This window comes from Ranitomeya imitator, chromosome 9 (genome assembly GCF_032444005.1).
Source record: "Ranitomeya imitator isolate aRanImi1 chromosome 9, aRanImi1.pri, whole genome shotgun sequence".
NCBI lineage: Eukaryota > Metazoa > Chordata > Amphibia > Anura > Dendrobatidae > Ranitomeya > Ranitomeya imitator.
In genome coordinates, this window is record NC_091290.1 from 29,686,411 (window position 1) to 29,707,972 (window position 21,562).

General features: G+C 41.4%; 1 long non-coding RNA gene across 1 annotated transcript; it reads left to right on the top strand.

Annotated features, from left to right (window-relative positions):
* The first annotated feature begins 1,468 nt into the window (after nt 1–1,468).
* On the top strand, nt 1,469–21,292 carry LOC138649435 (uncharacterized). The gene is made up of 3 exons (XR_011315309.1): nt 1,469–1,574; nt 10,093–10,201; nt 21,192–21,292. It is a non-coding gene; the product is annotated as an uncharacterized lncRNA (long non-coding RNA).
* Nucleotides 21,293–21,562: the final 270 nt, after the last annotated feature.

The window sequence follows — 21,562 nt, forward strand, 5'->3', positions numbered from 1 at the left end:
AATATATCCTTTGTTGGCAATGACAGAGGTCAAACGTTTTCTGTAAGTCTTCACAAGGTTGCCACACACTGTTGTTGGTATGTTGGCCCATTCCTCCATGCAGATCTCCTCTAGAGCAATGATGTTTTTGGCTTTTCGCTTGGCAACATGGACTTTCAACTCCCTCCAAAGGTTTTCTATAGGGTTGAGATCTGGAGACTGGCTAGGCCACTCCAGGACCTTGAAATGCTTCTTACGAAGCCACTCCTTCGTTGCCCTGGCGGTGTGCTTTGGATCATTGTCATGTTGAAAGACCCAGCCACGTTTCATCTTCAATGCCCTTGCTGATGGAAGGAGGTTTGCACTTAAAATCTCACGATACATGGCCCCATTCATTCTTTCATGTACCCGGATCAGTCGTCCTGACCCCTTTGCAGAGAAACAGCCCCAAAGCATGATGTTTCCACCACCATGCTTTACAGTAGGTATGGTGTTTGATGGATGCAACTCAGTATTCTTTTTCCTCCAAACACGACAAGTTGTGTTTCTACCAAACAGTTCCAGTTTGGTTTCATCAGACCATAGGACATTCTCCCAAAACTCCTCTGGATCATCCAAATGCTCTCTAGCAAACTTCAGACGGGCCCGGACATGTACTGGCTTAAGCAGTGGGACACGTCTGGCACTGCAGGATCTGAGTCCATGGTGGCGTAGTGTGTTACTTATGGTAGGCCTTGTTACATTGGTCCCAGCTCTCTGCAGTTCATTCACTAGGTCCCCCCGCGTGGTTCTGGGATTTTTGCTCACCGTTCTTGTGATCATTCTGACCCCACGTGGTGGGATTTTGCGTGGAGCCCCAGATCGAGGGAGATTATCAGTGGTCTTGTATGTCTTCCATTTTCTAATTATTGCTCCCACTGTTGATTTCTTCACTCCAAGCTGGTTGGCTATTGCAGATTCAGTCTTCCCAGCCTGGTGCAGGGCTACAATTTTGTTTCTGGTGTCCTTTGACAGCTCTTTGGTCTTCACCATAGTGGAGTTTGGAGTCAGACTGTTTGAGGGTGTGCACAGGTGTCTTTTTATACTGATAACAAGTTTAAACAGGTGCCATTACTACAGGTAATGAGTGGAGGAAAGAGGAGACTCTTAAAGAAGAAGTTACAGGTCTGTGAGAGCCAGAAATCTTGATTGTTTGTTTCTGACCAAATACTTATTTTCCACCATAATATGCAAATAAAATGTTAAAAAAACAGACAATGTGATTTTCTGGATTTTTTTTTTCTCAGTTTGTCTCCCATAGTTGAGGTCTACCTATGATGTAAATTACAGACGCCTCTCATCTTTTTAAGTGGTGGAACTTGCACTATTGCTGACTGACTAAATACTTTTTTGCCCCACTGTATATATACGGTATATTTTTTTCTACCTAATAAAAAATACCGTTTATGTCTTTGTATGAAAACTGACGGGATTTAAATCTCATGAAGAACCTGCAGAAATTCCTCCATTCCTGGAAATGTATTTTTATCGAAATGACATCCTAATGCATAGGAGACGCGACAAAACGTGTCATTTTCAACATTCCAATTTTACCGGTGAGACTTATACATAATGACACATTTATAAAGAAATGACATTTGTGACAATGTGATGATTTTAGACACAAAATGAACTTCGGGAATAAGCTTCTATTTTTGCAGCATTGTCATTTTTAGAAAATGTTAACATTCTTAGCACGAAGCCCTAAAATTAGGTCAGACGTGAAAGGCTTCCAAAAGGCGTAATGGCTTCGTAAAGTCGATAAAACACGTACATTTTATATTACTGTACAAACAGCAGGATGGGAAATTGTCCATTTTAGTGGCCTGTTCAAAAACAAATTACAAAAGTTGACATGTTTATGGAAAAAAAATGGAAATTTTATTTTTTGGGGTGACCAAGAATGTGTAAATACTGTAAAAGTGAGGGAGGTGAAAACATATATTGAACACATAGATAAAGAATTAATAGTACTTTTGGATAGCAGTCCCAATTTTTGGGTAAAAAAATGGGATTAATCGGTTTGGAAAAACTGAGGCTTAGGGGCGATCTGAGTAGATGAAAGAAAGTTTAATCATCATTACGGATGGTGATTCTTTACAGTTCAGGCAAAGAGATTGTGGATTCTTTACTATACAAGCAGTGAGACCATGGATTCTTTACTGTAAGAGCAGTGAGATTATGGATTCTTTACTGTAAGAGCAGTAAGACTATGGATTCTTTACTGTAAGAGCAGTGAGGCTATGGATTCTTTACTGTAAGAGCAGTGAGACTATGGATTCTTTACTGTAAGAGCAGGGAGACTATGGATTATTTACTGTAAGAGCAGTGAGACTATGGATTCTTTACTGTAAGAGCAGTGAGGCTATGGATTCTTTACTGTAAGAGCAATGAGATTATGGATTCTTTACTGTAAGAGCAGTGACATTATGGATTCTTTACTGTAAGAGCAATGAGATTATGGATTCCTTACTGTAAGAGCAGTGAGATTATGGAACTCTCCGCCACAACATGCTGTAATGGTTGACTCGCCAAACAAGCTCAAGGAGGACCTGGATGCCTTTCTTAAAAAATATATTATCTTACAAGTTATGGTTATGACTTTGGAAACAAGACTGGGATAATTCAGCTTGGAAAGACAAAGGCTTAGGGGTAATCTTATTACAATGCACAAATATATTAAAGAATAATAGGAGAGATCTATTTAATTATGTTTCTTACACCTAGGCCAGCAACTATAACGAGGGAGCATCCTCTATGAGTAGAAGGAAGAACATTACAGATGATGATTTTTTTACAGTGTAAGCAAAGAGATTGTGTATTCTTTACTGTATGAGAAGTGAGACTATGGATTCTTTACTATACAAGCAGTGAGACTATGGATTCTTTACTGTACGAGCAGTGAGACTATGGCTTCTTTGCAATACAAGCAGTGAGACTATGGATTCTTTACTGTACAAGCAGTGAGACTGTGGATTCTTTACTATACAAGCAGTGAGACTATGAATTCTTTACTATACAAGTGGTGAGACTATGGATTCTTTACTATACAAGCGGTGAGACTATGGATTCTTTACTTTATAAGCGGTGAGACTATGGATTCTTTACTGTATGAGCAGTGAGACTATGGATTCTTTACTATACAAGCAGTGAGACTATGGATTCTTTACTATACAAGCAGTGAGACTATGGATTCTTTACTGTATAAGCAGTGAGACTATGGATTCTTTACCGTACGAGCAGTGAGACTATGGATTCTTTACTGTACGAGCAGTGAGACTATGGATTCTTTATCGTACGAGCAGTGAGACTATGGATTCTTTACTGTATAAGCAGTGAGACTATGGATTCTTTACTGTACGAGCAGTGAGACTATGGATTCTTTACTGTACGAGCAGTGAGACTATGGATTCTTTACTGTACGAGCAGTGAGACTATGGATTCTTTACCGTACGAGCAATGAGATTATGTAACTCTCCGCCACAACATGGTTGATTCACTGAAAAAGCTCAAGGAGGACTTGAATGCCTTTCTTGAAAAATACTATGTCATAAGTTAGGGTTTTGGAAACAATTCAAGCTTCAGGAGGCTAATTTGCATATTCCAGGTGCCTTCTGGGAGAAGCGAAGTCTCCCTAAGCTAGAAGATCGTTGGGTACAGCCGGGACCAGCTGCTTCGAAAGCATCACCAAACCGCGCGCCTTACGGCGCGCAAATTTTTGCCTGTAGGACATTATTGCAAGAGAGCTTGGCTGAGTAGATTACACAAGAAGGAAAACACACAGCAAGTCAGCAGGATCTAGGAGCAACATGGCAGATGTGACAACCTACATGGTGAGCTGCAGCATGTGCTACATGTTCACAGATCGACCAGAAGAAGAATCCAATTTCACCTGTCAGAAGTGTAGACTAGTGGCCCTTTTAGAAGAAAAGGTGCGGGGTCTGGAAGAAAGAATAGCAACTTTGAAACTCATCAAAGAGAATGAAGACTTTCTAGACAGAACAGAAGCATCTCTACTGGTCACAGAAGGTGAAAAAAGTGTCAGAGAACCTCCAAAAGCAGATGAGTGGAAGCATGTGACCAAAAGAAGCAAGAAGACCATGGAGAAATCACCAACCACACAACTGAAGAACCGATATCAAATCTTTGTAGAGGATGAAGATGGCACACCTAAGGATGAAGCAATACCAGCAAGCAAAAAAGAAAAGGGCACACAGCAACAAGTGACAGCAAAAAGTACAGCCAAGAAGCAACGAAGAGTGGTGGTGGTGGGAGACTCACTACTGAGAGGCACAGAAGCAGCCATCTGCAGACCGGACATAACTGCAAGAGAAGTATGCTGCCTTCCAGGTGCGATGATCAAGGATGTGACCGATAGGATACCAAAGCTCTTCAGCTCCAAGGACGTCCACCCATTTCTTCTGATACATGTTGGCACCAATGACACGGCAAGGAATGACCTACCAACAATCTGCAAGGACTTTGAAGAGTTGGGGAAGAAAGTAAAGGAACTGGATGCACAGGTAGTTTTTTCTTCTATCCTTCCAGTAGACGGGCATGGCACCAGGAGATGGAACAGGATCCTTGATGCAAACAACTGGCTAAGACGATGGTGCAGACAACAAGGATTCGGATTCCTGGACCACGGTGTGAATTACTGGTATGATGGACTCCTCGCCAGAGACGGACTACACCTCAACAAACCTGGGAAACACACATTCGCCAGAAGACTCGCTACACTCATCAGGAGGGCGTTAAACTAGAAGAAGAGGGGAAGAAAAACATTAGACTCGAACAAAGACGACCCAGGAAAACATACTCTGAAGGGAGGTAAGAACATTTCTAAAACAATCCACAGTGAGGAGATTGGAACAAAACAAAATCCTCTAAACTGCATGCTCGCAAACGCCAGAAGCCTGACAAACAAGATGGAAGAACTAGAAGCAGAAATATCTACAGGTAACTTTGACATAGTGGGAATAACCGAGACATGGTTAGATGAAAGCTATGACTGGGCAGTCAACTTACAGGGTTACAGTCTGTTTAGAAAGGATCGTAAAAATCGGAGAGGAGGAGGGGTTTGTCTCTATGTAAAGTCTTGTCTAAAGTCCACTGTAAGGGAGGATATTAGCGAAGGGAATGAGGATGTCGAGTCCATATGGGTTGAAATTCATGGAGGGAAAAATGGTAACAAAATTCTCATTGGGGTCTGTTACAAACCCCCAAATATAACAGAAAGCATGGAAAGTCTACTTCTAAAGCAGATAGATGAAGCTGCAACCCATAATGAGGTCCTGGTTATGGGGGACTTTAACTACCCGGATATTAACTGGGAAACAGAAACCTGTGAAACCCATAAAGGCAACAGGTTTCTGCTAATAACCAAGAAAAATTATCTTTCACAATTGGTGCAGAATCCAACCAGAGGAGCAGCACTTTTAGACCTAATACTATCTAATAGACCTGACAGAATAACAAATCTGCAGGTGGTCGGGCATTTAGGAAATAGCGACCACAATATTGTGCAGTTTCACCTGTCTTTCACTAGGGGGACTTGTCAGGGAGTCACAAAAACATTGAACTTTAGGAAGGCAAAGTTTGAACAGCTTAGAGATGCCCTTAATCTGGTAGACTGGGACAATATCCTCAGAAATAAGAATACAGATAATAAATGGGAAATGTTTAAGAACATCCTAAATAGGCAGTGTAAGCGGTTTATACCTTGTGGGAATAAAAGGACTAGAAATAGGAAAAACCCAATGTGGCTAAACAAAGAAGTAAGACAGGCAATTAACAGTAAAAAGAAAGCATTTGCACTACTAAAGCAGGATGGCACCATTGAAGCTCTAAAAAACTATAGGGAGAAAAATACTTTATCTAAAAAACTAATTAAAGCTGCCAAAAAGGAAACAGAGAAGCACATTGCTAAGGAGAGTAAAACTAATCCCAAACTGTTCTTCAACTATATCAATAGTAAAAGAATAAAAACTGAAAATGTAGGCCCCTTAAAAAATAGTGAGGAAAGAATGGTTGTAGATGACGAGGAAAAAGCTAACATATTAAACACCTTCTTCTCCACGGTATTCACGGTGGAAAATGAAATGCTAGGTGAAATCCCAAGAAACAATGAAAACCCTATATTAAGGGTCACCAATCTAACCCAAGAAGAGGTGCGAAACCGGCTAAATAAGATTAAAATAGATAAATCTCCGGGTCCGGATGGCATACACCCACGAGTACTAAGAGAACTAAGTAATGTAATAGATAAACCATTATTTCTTATTTTTAGTGACTCTATAGCGACAGGGTCTGTTCCGCAGGACTGGCGCATAGCAAATGTGGTGCCAATATTCAAAAAGGGCTCTAAAAGTGAACCTGGAAATTATAGGCCAGTAAGTCTAACCTCTATTGTTGGTAAAATATTTGAAGGGTTTCTGAGGGATGTTATTCTGGATTATCTCAATGAGAATAACTGTTTAACTCCATATCAGCATGGGTTTATGAGAAATCGCTCCTGTCAAACCAATCTAATCAGTTTTTATGAAGAGGTAAGCTATAGGCTGGACCACGGTGAGTCATTGGACGTGGTATATCTCGATTTTTCCAAAGCGTTTGATACCGTGCCGCACAAGAGGTTGGTAGACAAAATGAGAATGCTTGGTCTGGGGGAAAATGTGTGTAAATGGGTTAGTAACTGGCTTAGTGATAGAAAGCAGAGGGTGGTTATAAATGGTATAGTCTCTAACTGGGTCGCTGTGACCAGTGGGGTACCGCAGGGGTCAGTATTGGGACCTGTTCTCTTCAACATATTCATTAATGATCTGGTAAAAGGTTTACACAGTAAAATATCGATATTTGCAGATGATACAAAACTATGTAAAGCAGTTAATACAAGAGAAGATAGTATTCTGCTACAGATGGATCTGGATAAGTTGGAAACTTGGGCTGAAAGGTGGCAGATGAGGTTTAACAATGATAAATGTAAGGTTATACACATGGGAAGAGGGAATCAATATCACCATTACACACTGAACGGGAAACCACTGGGTAAATCTGACAGGGAGAAGGACTTGGGGATCCTAGTTAATGATAAACTTACCTGGAGCAGCCAGTGCCAGGCAGCAGCTGCCAAGGCAAACAGGATCATGGGGTGCATTAAAAGAGGTCTGGATACACATGATGAGAGCATTATACTGCCTCTGTACAAATCCCTAGTTAGACCGCACATGGAGTACTGTGTCCAGTTTTGGGCACCGGTGCTCAGGAAGGATATAATGGAACTAGAGAGAGTACAAAGGAGGGCAACAAAATTAATAAAGGGGATGGGAGAACTACAATACCCAGATAGATTAGCGAAATTAGGATTATTTAGTCTAGAAAAAAGACGACTGAGGGGCGATCTAATAACCATGTATAAGTATATAAGGGGACAATACAAATATCTCGCTGAGGATCTGTTTATACCAAGGAAGGTGACGGGCACAAGGGGGCATTCTTTGCGTCTGGAGGACAGAAGGTTTTTCCACCAACATAGAAGAGGATTCTTTACTGTTAGGGCAGTGAGAATCTGGAATTGCTTGCCTGAGGAGGTGGTGATGGCGAACTCAGTCGAGGGGTTCAAGAGAGGCCTGGATGTCTTCCTGGAGCAGAACAATATTGTATCATACAATTATTAGGTTCTGTAGAAGGACGTAGATCTGGGTATTTATTATGATGGAATATAGGCTGAACTGGATGGACAAATGTCTTTTTTCGGCCTTACTAACTATGTTACTATGTTACTATGTAAAGCTAAGGTTTTTCCTCTTGGGAAATAGCAAAGGCTTAGAGGCGGTCGTATTACACTGTACAAATATATGAAGGAACAGGATAGAGAACTTTCTAATGATATTTTCACAAGGCCTGCAAAGATGATAAAGGGCGTCCTTTATGTCTAAAGGAAAGAAGGTTTAATCACAATAACAGATGGTGATTGTTTACTGTACGATCAGTGAGACTATGGATTCTTTACTGAGCGATCAGTGAGACCATAAGCAGTATAAGCAGCATAACAGTATAACAGTATAAGCAGGGAGACTATGGATTCTTTACAGTACAAGCAGTGAGACCATGAGTTCTTTACAGTAAAAGCAGTGAGACTATGGATTCTTTTCCGTATGAGCAGTGAGTTTATTGTTCTCTCTGCCACATGATATTGTAATGGTTAATTCACTAAAAAAGCTCAAGAAGGGTGTCATCAATGTTTTTCGTGATAAATATAATATTAGAGATTATGGGGGCTAGATTCTGTGATGGGACGGTAATCTAGTGAGCTAGTCTGCTGTTATGATCTGGTGATTAAGGAGCGACATGCGTCTAGCTCTGAGCAGGTGGCAACTATACTGACCACAGTCCCTAAGCTCAACACAACACTAGAAGCAGCCGTGGAATGCTCCTAACTCTACCTAGGCATCTCGTCACAGCCTAAGAGCTAACTACCCCTAAAGATAGAAGCAGGAAAACTATCTTGCCTCAGAGAAAATCCCCAAAGGATAGATTAGCCCCCCACAAATAATGACTGTGAGAGGAGAAGGAAATGACATACGTAGTATGAAACAAGATTTAGCACAGGAGGCCACTTCTAGCTAGATATAAAATAGTACAGGACAGAACGCTGAGCGGTTAGTAATAAAAACTAGAAAAAGTCCACCGCAGAGGAATGCAAAAATCTCCACACCTGACTAAAGGTGTGGAGGGCAAACTCTGCTGCCCAGAGCTTCCAGCTTAACTGAATAGATCCATACTGAAAAGCTGGACAAATGAACAAAAACAAAGAAAGTGCTGAACAACAAGTCCACAACAAGAGAACCGCAAAAGGACAAGCAAGGACTTAGCTTTGATGAACTGGTCAGAGTGTCAGGAAAGTCCTAAGAGCAATGACTCCAGGCAGTAACAATTGGCAACTGGCATTGAATGAGGGATAAGGCCAGACTAATATAGCCGAGCCAGAAAGACGATCAGTGAAAACAGCTGCGGAAGCTAAATTCAAGAAGCAGCCATACCACTCAAAACCACAGGAGGGAGCCAAAGAGCAGAACTCACAAAAATGCTACTTACAACCACCGGAGGGAGCCCAAGAGCGGAATTCACAACAGTCTGCCGAATGTAGACTTGAGAAATAATTTTTCTACTAATAAAGAGCAATCTGCCACATGGGATTTTTGTCTTCCTCTGGATCAACATGTTCGGGGGCACAATACTTGTCATTGATGAGTGTTCTGCCCTACAAAACAGTGTTGGCAATTGGGAATGGAAGATCCGGACAGAAGGAAGATAAAAAATAGAAGTGCCGATTGGAGGATTGCCACCGGTGGAACAGATACATGGAAAGCCAAGGAACAAGTGAACGTAAAATCTTTATTTTTTTATCCCTTCCCATCCTTCTATAATTTAGCAACTTTAAAATTGCTGGATTCAACCGAAGCAAATTGCATAAAATTGTAGTTAATCCAAATTTTTTTATTTTCTTTTAATTTGAGGGGAATAAGATTTGCCTAGAACAGATTCGCTCACCTCTAATATTTTTTATAAACTTGATAATAAATGATATATTATATAAGATATAAATAATAATAATAATAACACAATAATGAACCAAAATGTATTTTTTTACACTACCATTTTCTCTATTTTTTTGGTGTAAATCTCCTAAAATCTAGATCAATGACAAATTGAGAGATTAACTGATTATTTAAGCGTCATTTACAGAAATATAGAATTCCCGCTAATTATGTTGATTAGGTCCTTGGTCACATTTACAGAATAATCTCTTTTTTTATTATTATTATTATTATTTAGTTTACAAAACAGCTTGCTTAGACTCTGGAGGCAATTATGATGTAGATATGTATGTTTAAATCCTCAAGGATTAATCAATCTTCTATGTTTTGCCAGCTAGATATATATATGGGGAGGTGAAACGTCAAGGTCATTTAGGCTTGTGAATAACTATGTACGGTAAATACGCTCGGCTCATCCATGTATAGATTTATAAGTATATAGTGTAATTATTGTAAACCTTCCTTCTCTCTGTAGAAAGTAATTTAATCATTTATGTCACTGATCGAGTAGATGATAGACGGGCGGCATGTGACAACAGTATAACCCAGATCCTTGCATTATTCTCCGCCAGTATTTGCCTAAGGTAAGGAAAACATTTAACGAAGATATGAAAAACCTTAATAGTCACAAATGAACTATTTTTTTCAGCCCATTCAAGGTGTATAGTTTAGACGGGAAATTATATTTGACATGCTTGTAAAATGTATCATAAGCGTCCTATATGTTATGTAGCACACGTCAATCAGACAGTCCCTCCTGCCGTAGATGAAATCTTGAGATATGAATGAGAATTTTTCACTGTTTCCTGGATTAGTAACTAAGCTCTACTCCATCTGTACGGTTACGTGTTTTGCAGAGAATATCCCAAAGTGAAAAGAGGAGGGATGGCTAACATTAGAGAAGGCAGAGAAAAGATTCAGAAGGATCTAGATAAGCTTGAACAATGGGCAGCGACCCATAGATTGGCATTTAACAGGAAGAAATGCAAGATTATTCATCTGGGCAAGAAAAACAAAAATTACATCTATAGAATGGGAGGAATAGAACTAAGCAACAGCAGGTGTGAAAAAGACTTGGGTATACTAATAGATCACAGACTGAACATGAATCAACAGTGTGATGCAGCAGCAAAAAGGGCAAACACAGTTTTAAGAAAGATCTCATGGTTTAGACACTTTTTTAAATTGTGAACATTTTCCAGAAATGAGGAGATGTAAAATGTATCAGGTCTATTAACCCCTTCACCCCTGGGCGATTTTCTGGAGGTTTTTTATTTTTTATTCCATTTTTTCCTCCCATTCTACCAAATGCTATAACTTTTCAATTTTCCTGGCCCCATAGCCATATGACGGCTTGTTTTTTGAAGGACGAGTTGAACTTTTGAATGACACCATTCATTTTATCATGTGATGTATTGGAAAGTGGGGGGAAAAAAATCCAAGTGTGTTGAAATTGCAAACAAAGTGCAATTTCACTTTTTTTTTTTTGAAGGAGAGTTTATTTACTGTGTTTACTATACAGTGAACCTGACCAGGGAATATGATTCTCCAGGTCAGTACAATTGTGCAGATACAAAAGATGTATAAGTTATTATTTTTATTTAACTGGTAGAAAACATTTTTTTTAAAAATTTGTTAAAAAAATATAAAAATCGCTTTGCTTGCATCAACATTTTTCCGATTCCAAGACCCAAAATGTTTCCATTTTGGGGGATCTGGGGCTGGGTGTTGGCTTATTTTTTGTGCCCTGTTCTGATACTTTTACTGACACTATTGTGGGACACATATTATTATTCATTTTTATAGCACCATTTATTCCATGGCGCTTTACATGTGAACGGGGCAAATATAGACAAGTACAATAAACATGAGTAAAACAAGGCACACAGAAGTACAGGAGGAGAGAGGACCCTGCTCGCGAGGGCTCACAGTCTACAGGGGATGGGTGAGGATACACTAGCTGAGGGTAGAGCTGGTCATGTGGCGGTTCAGTGTACTGGGGATCACTGCAGGTTGTAGGCTTGTCGGAAGAGGTGGGTCTTCAGTTTCCTTTTGAAGGTTTCCGTGGTAGGTGAGAGCCTGATGTGTTGGGGTATAGAGTTCCAGAGTATAGGGGAAGCACGGGAGAAGTCTTGGATGCGGTTGTGGGAGGAAGAGATGAGAGAGGAGTAGAGAAGGAGATCATGAGATGATCGAAGGTTGCGTGTAGGTAGGTAACGGGAGACCATGTCACAGATGTATGGAGGAGTCAGATTGTGAATGGCTTTGTATGTCATTGTTAGTGTTTTGAACTGTAGCCACTGGGCAATAGGAAGCCAGTGAAGGGCCTGGCAGAGAGGAGAGGCTGGGGAGTAACGGGGAGACAGGTGGATTCGTTGGGCAGCAGAGTTTAGGATGGATTGGAGCTGTGCCAGAGTGCTAGAGGGGAGGCCAGGGAGTAGGAGGTTGCAGTAGTCGAGGTGGGAGATGATAAGGCCATGTACTAGTGTTTTTGGGGTTTCATGGTCAAGAAATGCACGGATCCGGGAAATGTTGTTGAGTTGGAATCGGCAAGAGGAGGCAAGGGCTTGGATATGTGGCTTGAAAGAGAGGGTAGAGTCAAGGATCACCCCGAGGCACCGAGCGTGCGGGAGCGGGGAAAGTTAGCAGCCAATGACATTGATGGATAGGTCAGGTGGAGGGGTAGAGTGAGGTGGGGGAAAGATGATGAGTTCTGTTTTGTCCATGTTCAGTTTTAGAAAACGAGCAGAAAAGAAGGATGAAATAGCAGACAGACATTGTGGGATTTTGGTCAGTAAGGAAGTGAGGTCGGGTCCAGATAGGTAGATCTGCGTGTCATCAGTGTAGAGATGATATTGTAAACCGTGGGATCCTATGAGCTGTCCCAGGCCAAAGGTGTAGATGGAGAAGAGTAGGGGTCCTAGAACTGAGCCTTGGGGAACACCGACAGACAAGGGGCGAGATGAGGAGGTGGTGTGGGAGAGGGAGACACTGAATGTCTGGTCTGTTAGATATGATGAGGTCCAGGATAGGGCCAAGTCTGTGATGCCAAGAGAAGAGAGAATCTGTAACAGGAGGGAGTGGTCCACAGTGTCGAAGGCAGAAGACAGGTCCAAGAGGAGTAGGACAGAGTAGTGTCGCTTGCTCTTGGCGGTTAGTAGGTCATTGGTCACTTTAGTTAGGGCAGTTTCAGTTGAGTGATGTGTTCGGAAGCCAGATTGTAACCGGTCAAAGAGGGAGCAGGAGGAGAGGTGGGAGGACAGTTCAAGATGGACCTGCTGTTCTAGTAGTTTTGAGGCATATAGCTGAACACAGAGGATGGGTCGAGGAAGGGTTTTTTGAGGATAGGCGTGATTGATGCGTGTTTGAAGGATGAGGGGAAGACACCGTTTGTAAGTGAGAGGTTGAAGAATTGTGTTAGGGTTGGGATGAAGACTTTTGTGAGGTTCTGGGATGAGGTGGGATGGGAGCGGGTCAAGGGTGCAAGTGGTGAGATGTGATCTTGATAGAAGGATGGAGAGCTGATCATCTGTCATGGTGGAGAAGCTGGCTTTGGAACAGGGCTGAGAAGTCAAGAGGAGGGGCATTGGGGGCTGCGGGCCAAAGCTTTGTCTGATGTTATCTATCTGCTGCTTAAAGAAAGAGGCAAATTCTTCAACTGAAATGAGAGGGGAGGGAGGAGATGCTGGGGGACGGAGTAGAGAATTGAAAGTGTTGAAGAGCTGTTTAGAGTTGTGAGTCAGGGAGGATATGAGAGATGAGAAGTAAGTTTGTTTTGTGGCAGTGAGCACGGACTTGAAGCTGGCGAGGGACTGCTTGTATGCAGTGAAGTGCTCAGCAGAACGAGATCTCTTCCATCGCCGTTCAGCGATCCTGGAAGCCCATCTCAGTTCTTTGGCCGGGCTAGTTAGCCAGGGCTGCCTGTTGATTCTACGAGTTTTGCTATGCATGAGTGGGGCGGCTGAATCGAGTGTTGCTGTTATTGTGGTGTTATAAAAAGAGGCAGCAGCACCTGTGTCATGGAAGGAAGCTATGTCTGTAAGAGGGAGAAGGGACTCAGAGAGTGATTGTAATTTGAGGTGTTTGAGATTTCTGCGAGGGTGAGTGAGTTTGTGGAGTGCAGGTTGCGCGCTAGGAGGGGAGAGAGAAGAAAATGTCAGTAGGTTGTGGTCAGACAGGGGGAGGGGTGAGTTAGTGAGATTTTTAAGGGGACAGAGGCGGGTGAAGATGAGGTCCAATGTGTGGCTGCAGATGACCATTGAGTGAGGCCAAAGGAGACAGTGAGCGATAAAAGTTTAGAGGCGGCTGAGGTGGAAGTGTCAACAGGGATATTGAAGTCACCCATGATGATAGTGGGGATGTCGGCTGAGAGGAAATGAAGTAGCCAGGTGGTGAAGTGGTCAAGAAAGGTGGAGATGGCTAGTTCTGGGGGCGGTAGATGACAGCCAGCTGGAGATTGGAGGGGGAGTAGATGCGGACGGAGTGCACCTCGAACGAAGGAAGAGTAGCAGAGGGTGGTAGTGGAATTGGGGTAAAGGAGCAGGTATCGGACAGGAGCAAGCCAACCCCTCCACCACGTTTGTTGCTGGGGTGAGGGGTGTGAGAGAGGTGGAATCCACCATAGCAAAGAGCGGCTGGAGAGGCTGAGCCAGAGGGGGTAAGCCAGGTTTCAGTGATGCCGAGGAAGGAGAGTTTGTTATTGATAAAAAGGTCGTGGATAAATGACAGTTTATTGCAGACAGAGCATGCGTTCCATAGTGCTCCAGGTAGGGAAATTGGGGGATTGGGGGCTGGATGAATAGGTATGAGGTTACTGTGGTTGCGAAGACGTGTAGAGGATCGTGGCATGGGATTAGAAATGAGTGTGGGGATGTGATGAGGAGTGTCACGATCCATGTTTGGATCTGTGGCAGATCTGGTTTCTCTCAGATTTAAACCTTTTTTCCTTTTCTGGTTATTGGGCGTTAATGCAGTTTTCTCCCCCCGGTGGCCGCTGGTGTTATTGAATTGCATTGCTGCTGGGTCAGCTGATATTTGTGACCACTCCCACCATCCTTTATAAGGTCACCTGGTGCATCAGCTGACTGTTGGTTATACAGTTCCTTTCAGGAGCCCAACCTCGCAGTAGCAACTCCCTGGTGTCAGCCAAGTCTGGTGTTTGGAGCTCAGCTGCTCTATTATCTTTGTTGTGGAGTCTGCAGCGGCGTGCACAAGCTAAGTTCTGAGTTTTGTTATTTTGTAGTTTGTGCATTCACCTTTTGGTATTGTGTTCCCCTCACTCTTATATTGTTTATTCCTGTTTATTTGCTTTCTGGTGCTGTTTACACTGTTCACCCCCTGGGGTGGGGGTTGGGGATTTAGTACAGGGTTTAACAGGAGACAGGGACAGGTCGGTGACTAGGGCCTCCCTACCTTCAAGGGTACCCCCAAGTTAAGGAAAGACAGGGCTTCCCCTAGCCTGAGGGGCAGTTCAGGGGCCCAGATTTCTCATCTCCTGTTTTCCTATTTCTGCCCCGTGACAAGGAGGGCCAGGATTTGGGGATATGTCGCCAGCAATGAGGAGCAGTAGACAGAGCGTTAGAAGGTGTGAGCTGGATAGGTCATGATGTGGCCGTGTGTGCCTGGAGAGAAAGGATTGTATGTGGGGGGATAGTTCTGTGGAGGAGGTGAGGTGGCTGGATTACACAAAATAGGAAGAAATAATGTAGTATGGGGGTGAATGTTAAAAGAAACCAAAACATTATAGTAGTTTTCTATTCTTTTACCTTCCAGTCAATTCCAGTCCAATTCTAGTCTAATTCATAGTAATTAAAAATCTGTAATTTAAAAGATGGAATTTCAAAGATGGTCAGACACATCTGGTCAGACTCATGGCTATGAATTTATGGGCACCTAAGGGCTCACAGCTGAGAGGGGGGATGTGGGCGTGTGTGTCCAGAGCACATGTTCACAGTTAAGCCAGGTCATAGAGAGGAGGTGGGGTAGATTGGCCACTCAGGTATGCAAGGAAGAAGCAAGAGGAGTGAAGTACATATGTTTGGAAAATAATGGGTGAGCAAAGCATGCCAGGTGGCAAATACATGCACTTCACATAGACAGACATTGCAGGAAAAGCTGAGTAGATGAGCAGCATACCAGGTGGCAATTACATGCACTTCACATAGACAGACATTGCAGGAAAAGCTGAAAAGATGAGCAACATACCAGGTGGCAATTACATGCACTTCACATAGACAGACATTGCAGGAAAAGCTGAGTAGATGAGCAGCATACCTGTGGGTAGACAAAACAACTCAATTAGAGGATACAGGTGGTGATGAGGATGATGAAAGTACAGCAGTGATGAATGGGTAAATGCTTCATGGAATTGTAGTCTAATTCATAGTAATTAAAAATCTGTAATTTAAAAGAAGGAATTTCAAAGATGGTCAGACACGTCTGGTCAGACTCATGATGATTTCATCGCCTCTTATTGAATTTTATTGCAATGTTACCAAGGCCCCAAAAAAGTAATTTTGATTTTGATTTTTTTTTTGTTGCATCATTTACCGATCGGATTAATTTATTTTATATTTTGATAGATCGGATATTTATGAATGCGGCGATACCATATTTTTAATAGGGCAAAAGATGGGTGACTTGAACTTGTGTTTTTTTAAATTTTTTTCCAAAATTTTAAAAAGTTTTCCACAAAACCCATTGGCGCCCAGCTATAACATCAAAGGTCTGACAATGGGCGCGTGGAATGAAGAGCACCCCTGCCGGCATATCTTATATGCCGTTGTTAGAAATTGACATCAACATTTAAGATGTTAACAACTATGGGCAGAGATCCACTCCACCTTTGGCTGTTAAAGGCACATGATGACTGATTAAACCAGCCATCATCTGCTGGGAAATATGCGGGCTCGGCGTGCGAGCCTGCATCAAAGGCAGGGATACGACATATGATGTAAATGTACTGTATGTCATGAAGGGATAAGGAATTTCCTATATTGGACCTTAAGATTATTTCCCTTTTTTTTCATCTATGCGTTAGAAAAGCTATAACTTCTATATCTTTTTTTTTATTGGACGTGTTATCATTTCTATTGTCACCATTTTTAGATATATATAATTTATTAACAAAAAAGGGTCATGAAAATGGATACAAACATCAGATCGTTCTCATAACAAGATGATGCAGCGTTTACCTGCTACAGGCAGTGATTGGCTGCAGCGGTCACCAGCCTCTTTTCCAGGACATGATTGGAGCAGCAAGAAGAAAAGATCAGTGGTGGACTGGCATCTCCTAGACTTAGAGTGGTAGGGAATTTATTAGGTGAGTATGTCTTTTTTATTTTTATACACCATTCTATACTGTCAATTTTATTTTTCATGCAAGATGACCTCTTCAAATGTAATTCTCAAATTACCAAAGTTATTATTTTTCCTCCTTTTAAAAATATTTTAAGGTATTTTGCAGGTAGTAAAACTAATTCCAAGGTGGCAATCATAAGAACTGTTAGCTGTAACTCAAAGTTCCGGCTTTGTCCCGCCCATGGTACAAAGACATTGACCTAATTATTGCCGATACTTTCTCACCCTACAATGGGGAAAAAATGTTTTTTGCAAAATCGTCAGTGTATCAAATACTGATTGCCCCCACTGTATGTCCATCTTATTTCTGTCTTTTCCATGCCCATCAGCTATCAATTATTTGTAATTGGACTTCATTCAAAAAGTTGCCAAGCTTTAACTCCTTCAGGACATACGCCCTATATGTACAGTACAGAACAAAAGTTTGGACACACCATATCATTTAAAGATTTTTCTGTATTTTCATGACTATGAAAATTGTACATTCACATTGAAGGCATCAAAACTATGAATTAACACATGTGTAATTATATACTTAACAAAAAAGTGTGAAACAACTGAAAATGTGTCTTATATTCTAGGTTCTTCAAAGTAGCCACCTTTTGCTTTGATGACTGCTTTGCACACTCTTGGCATTCTCTTGATGAGCTTCAAGAGGTAGTCACCGGGAATGGTTTTCACTTCACAGGTGTGCCCTGTCAGGATTAATAAGTGGGATTTCTTGCCTTATAAATGGGGTTGGGACCATCAGTTGTGTTGTGCAGAAGTCTGGTGGATACACAGCTGATAGTCCTACTGAACAGACTGTTAGAATTTGTATTATTTCAAGAAAAAAGCAGCCAAGTAAAGAAAAACGAGTGGCCATCATTACTTTAAGAAATGAAGGTCAGTCAGTCTGAAAAATTGGGAAAACTTTGAAAGTGTCCCCAAGTGCAGTGGCAAAAACCATCAAGTGCTACAAAGAAACTGGCTCACATGAGGACCACCCCAGGAAAGGAAGACCAAGAGTCACCTCTGCTTCTGAGGATAAGTTTATCCGAGTCACCAGCCTCAGAAATCACAGGTTAACAGCAGCTCAGATTAGAGACCAGGTCAATGCCATACAGAGTTCGAGCAGCAGACACATCTCTACAACAACTGATAAGAGGAGACTTTGTGCAGCAGGCCTGCATGGTAAAATAGCTGCTAGGAAACCACTGCTAAGGACAGGTAACAAGCAGAAGAGACTTGTTTGGGCTAAAGAATACAAGGAATGGACATTAGACCAGTGGAAATCTGCGCTTTGGTCTGATGAGTCCAAATTTGAGATCTTTTGTTACAACCACCGTGTTTTTGTGCGACGCAGAAAAGGTGAACGGATGAACTCTTCTGGTTCCCACCGTGAAGCATGGAGGAGGAGGTGTGATGGTGTGGGGATGCCTTGCTGGTGACACTGTTGGGGATTTATTCAAAATTGAAGGCATACTGAACCAGCATGGCTACCACAGCATCTTGCAGCGGCATGCTGTTCCATCCGGTTTGCGTTTAGTTGGACCATCATTTATTTTTCAACAGGACAATGACCCCAAACACACCTCCATGCTGTGTAAGGGCTATTTGACCAAGAAGGAGAGTGATGGGGTGCTACGCCAGATGACCTGGCCTCCACAGTCACCAGACCTGAACCCAATCGAGATGGTTTGGGGTGAGCTGGATCGCAGAGTGAAGGCAAAAGGGCCAACAAGTACTAAGCATCTCTGGGAACTCCTTCAAGATTGTTGGACGACCATTCCCGGTGACTGCCTCTTGAAGCTCATCAAGAGAATGCCAAGAGTGTGAAAAGCAGTCATCAAAGCAAAAGGTGTCTACTTTGAAGAACCTAGAATATAAGACATAATTTCAGTTGTTTCACACTTTTTTGTTAAGTATATAATTCCACATGTGTTAATTCATAGTTTTGATGCCTTCAGTGTGAATGTACAATTTACATAGTCATGAAAATACAGAAAAATCTTTAAATGAGTAGGTGTGTCCAAACTTTTGGTCTGTACTGTACGTGTCAAGTTGGAAGCGGTTATGTGGAGCTGCTAACCCCATACAGTGTGTTACTGCCAGGACCTGCCTCTAACAATTGTGGGTGGTGCGCAGCTGACACTGGCATTAACAATACGCTGGCATGGGGGCGCATTATTCTATGCTCCCATCAGCACACCCGTGATGTGATCGCGAGCCTCTGATGGGTTGCTATGTAAGCAGGGGGTCTGTTGAAGACCTCCTTGCTTGTCATCATGGAGCTACTTTTAAACTTTGCCTGTGGCCGAGATTCAAAGGACACCATGATTTTTACTATATGCACCAATGCTGTGTCATCGCTGTATATATCACAAGCGATCAGCTTTAAGTCCCCTAAGGGGGAATAATATGAACAATGAAAAGTAAAAAATTTAAAAAAAAACTAAAAAGTTGAAAAAAAATGTAACAAGAAACATAAAAATTCAAATCCATCCCCCTTTCCCTTATTAAAAATTAAGATAATAAAAAAATTTAAAACATACACATATGTGACATGGCCACATTCAGAAAAGTCTGATCTATCAAAATACAAAAATAGTTTACCCGACCGATAAACACCGTAAATGAAAAAAAAATTCAAGAATAACAAAATTATGTTATTTAGGTCTCTGCAAGACCACAAAAAATTCTATAATAAGCAATCAAAATGGCATATCTATCCCCAAATGGTATCCATAAAAACATTTTCTCACTCAGCCAAAAAATAAGTCATCACACAGCTCCTTTGACAAAAAAATGAAAATTTTACACGTCTGGGAAAATGGCGACACAATCCCCCTAAAAATTTTTTTGCAAATTTTGGATTTTTTTTCACTACACACTTAGTATCTCTCTGATGAGCAGAATTATATTGAGAGGTCATTATTACCACAAAATGTACAAATAATTCTCAAAAAACATTGTCAGAATTGCGTTTTTTTTTCTACAATTTCCCCTCACTTGGATTTTTTTACCGTCTCCCAGTACAATATGTGGTAAAATGAATGATGTCATTCAAAAGTACAACTCGTGTCCCAGAAAAAAAAACAAGCCCTCATAGGTCTATGTGGACAGAAAAATTAAAAAGTTATGGCTCTGGGAAGAAGAGGAGGACAAAACGAGAATGCAAAAAATAAAAAAATTGGCCCAGACATGCCAATTTATAAAAATAACCCCCAAAATAACCATAAACATATAAATATATATGGACCTTAAAGTCAAAAGAGGATAAGCCCCATTACAATCAGGAATATGGGTGCATTAAAAGCTATATAGAGCCTAGAAAATGGATACCAAGTATCTAAGCATGCCACTGACAGGAGGTATATTAAAAAATATAATTTTATTCAAAGGTTTAATACACACAGTGAAAATCATGAATCAAAAAGTAGCATGAAGCATGTAAAAGGAAACAAACAAGAGGAAAATACTCAAGAAAGTAAGAGTGGTGGAATGGAACAGTAAAATGCTATGGGTAAGTGCATAGCTATGTATTAAATAGGTCCTATCCTGAGACACAAGGTGTCAGGCCGAAAATAAAGTGCATAAATAGTGCGGATTGCAATAGCCATTCAGGACAGTCATAAAGTAAGTAGTTTAAAGCTTACCCATAATATAGTGTTAATGCCCATCCACAATACCACGGACACCCCGACGCGCGTTTCGCGGATGTGCTTTCTCACGGGGAGTGTCAAAAGAATAAAATTAATGAACAAACAGGGAGGCACACAAAATTAAAATTAAACAAACAGAGACTACAGAAATGGAGCAAAACTTAATTTCTCATTGAGCCCCACAGGAAACATGGTGCCTAGGTCAACAATCCACCTGGTTTCTGACTGTGCCAGGATTTGTTTCAGATTTCCTCCTATAATGCCACCATATACTCTGTCAATGCCTCTGAAGAAAGCATTGACAGAGAAGAAGAGAAGGACTAAACGAAAACACAAAAAATAAAAACTGGCCCCGTCGTGTCAAATTTTAAAAATGTATGAATTGGGGTCTAGTAAGTTGAAGGGATGGATTCATATCCACAAATTCAGTGGGATTCAAAGATGGTGTTATTGTCTCGCATACCTGAGTGAATGAAAATAATCCTAAACTTTTCAAGTTCCACAATGTACGTATCATAGACGCCAAACTACTTAATTTGATATATCTAACGCCCTTTATCCAACCCTACAGGCCGAAAAAACCCAATGGTGGTGTGAAGCATGTGCCAGAATAATCAGACCAAGGTTACCGAGTTTATTCTTCTTGGATTCTTCAGCTTCTACGATTTCAAGATTTTATCTTTTCTCCTGTTCCTCTTCGTCTACATAGTAATATTGAGTGAGAATCTTCTGATTGTCGTACTCATTTCCGTAAGTCAGTCCCTTAAACATCCTATGTACCTTTTCTTAAAAAATCTGTCTGTTGTGGATATCCTGTTCTCATCAAATGCTGTGATTTCCCTGCTAGAGGTCGTTCTGAAGAAAACCAGGAGAATACGTGTCTGGCATTGTATATTTCAGTATTACATCCATTGTTTCTCGGGATTTGTTCAGTCGTTACTC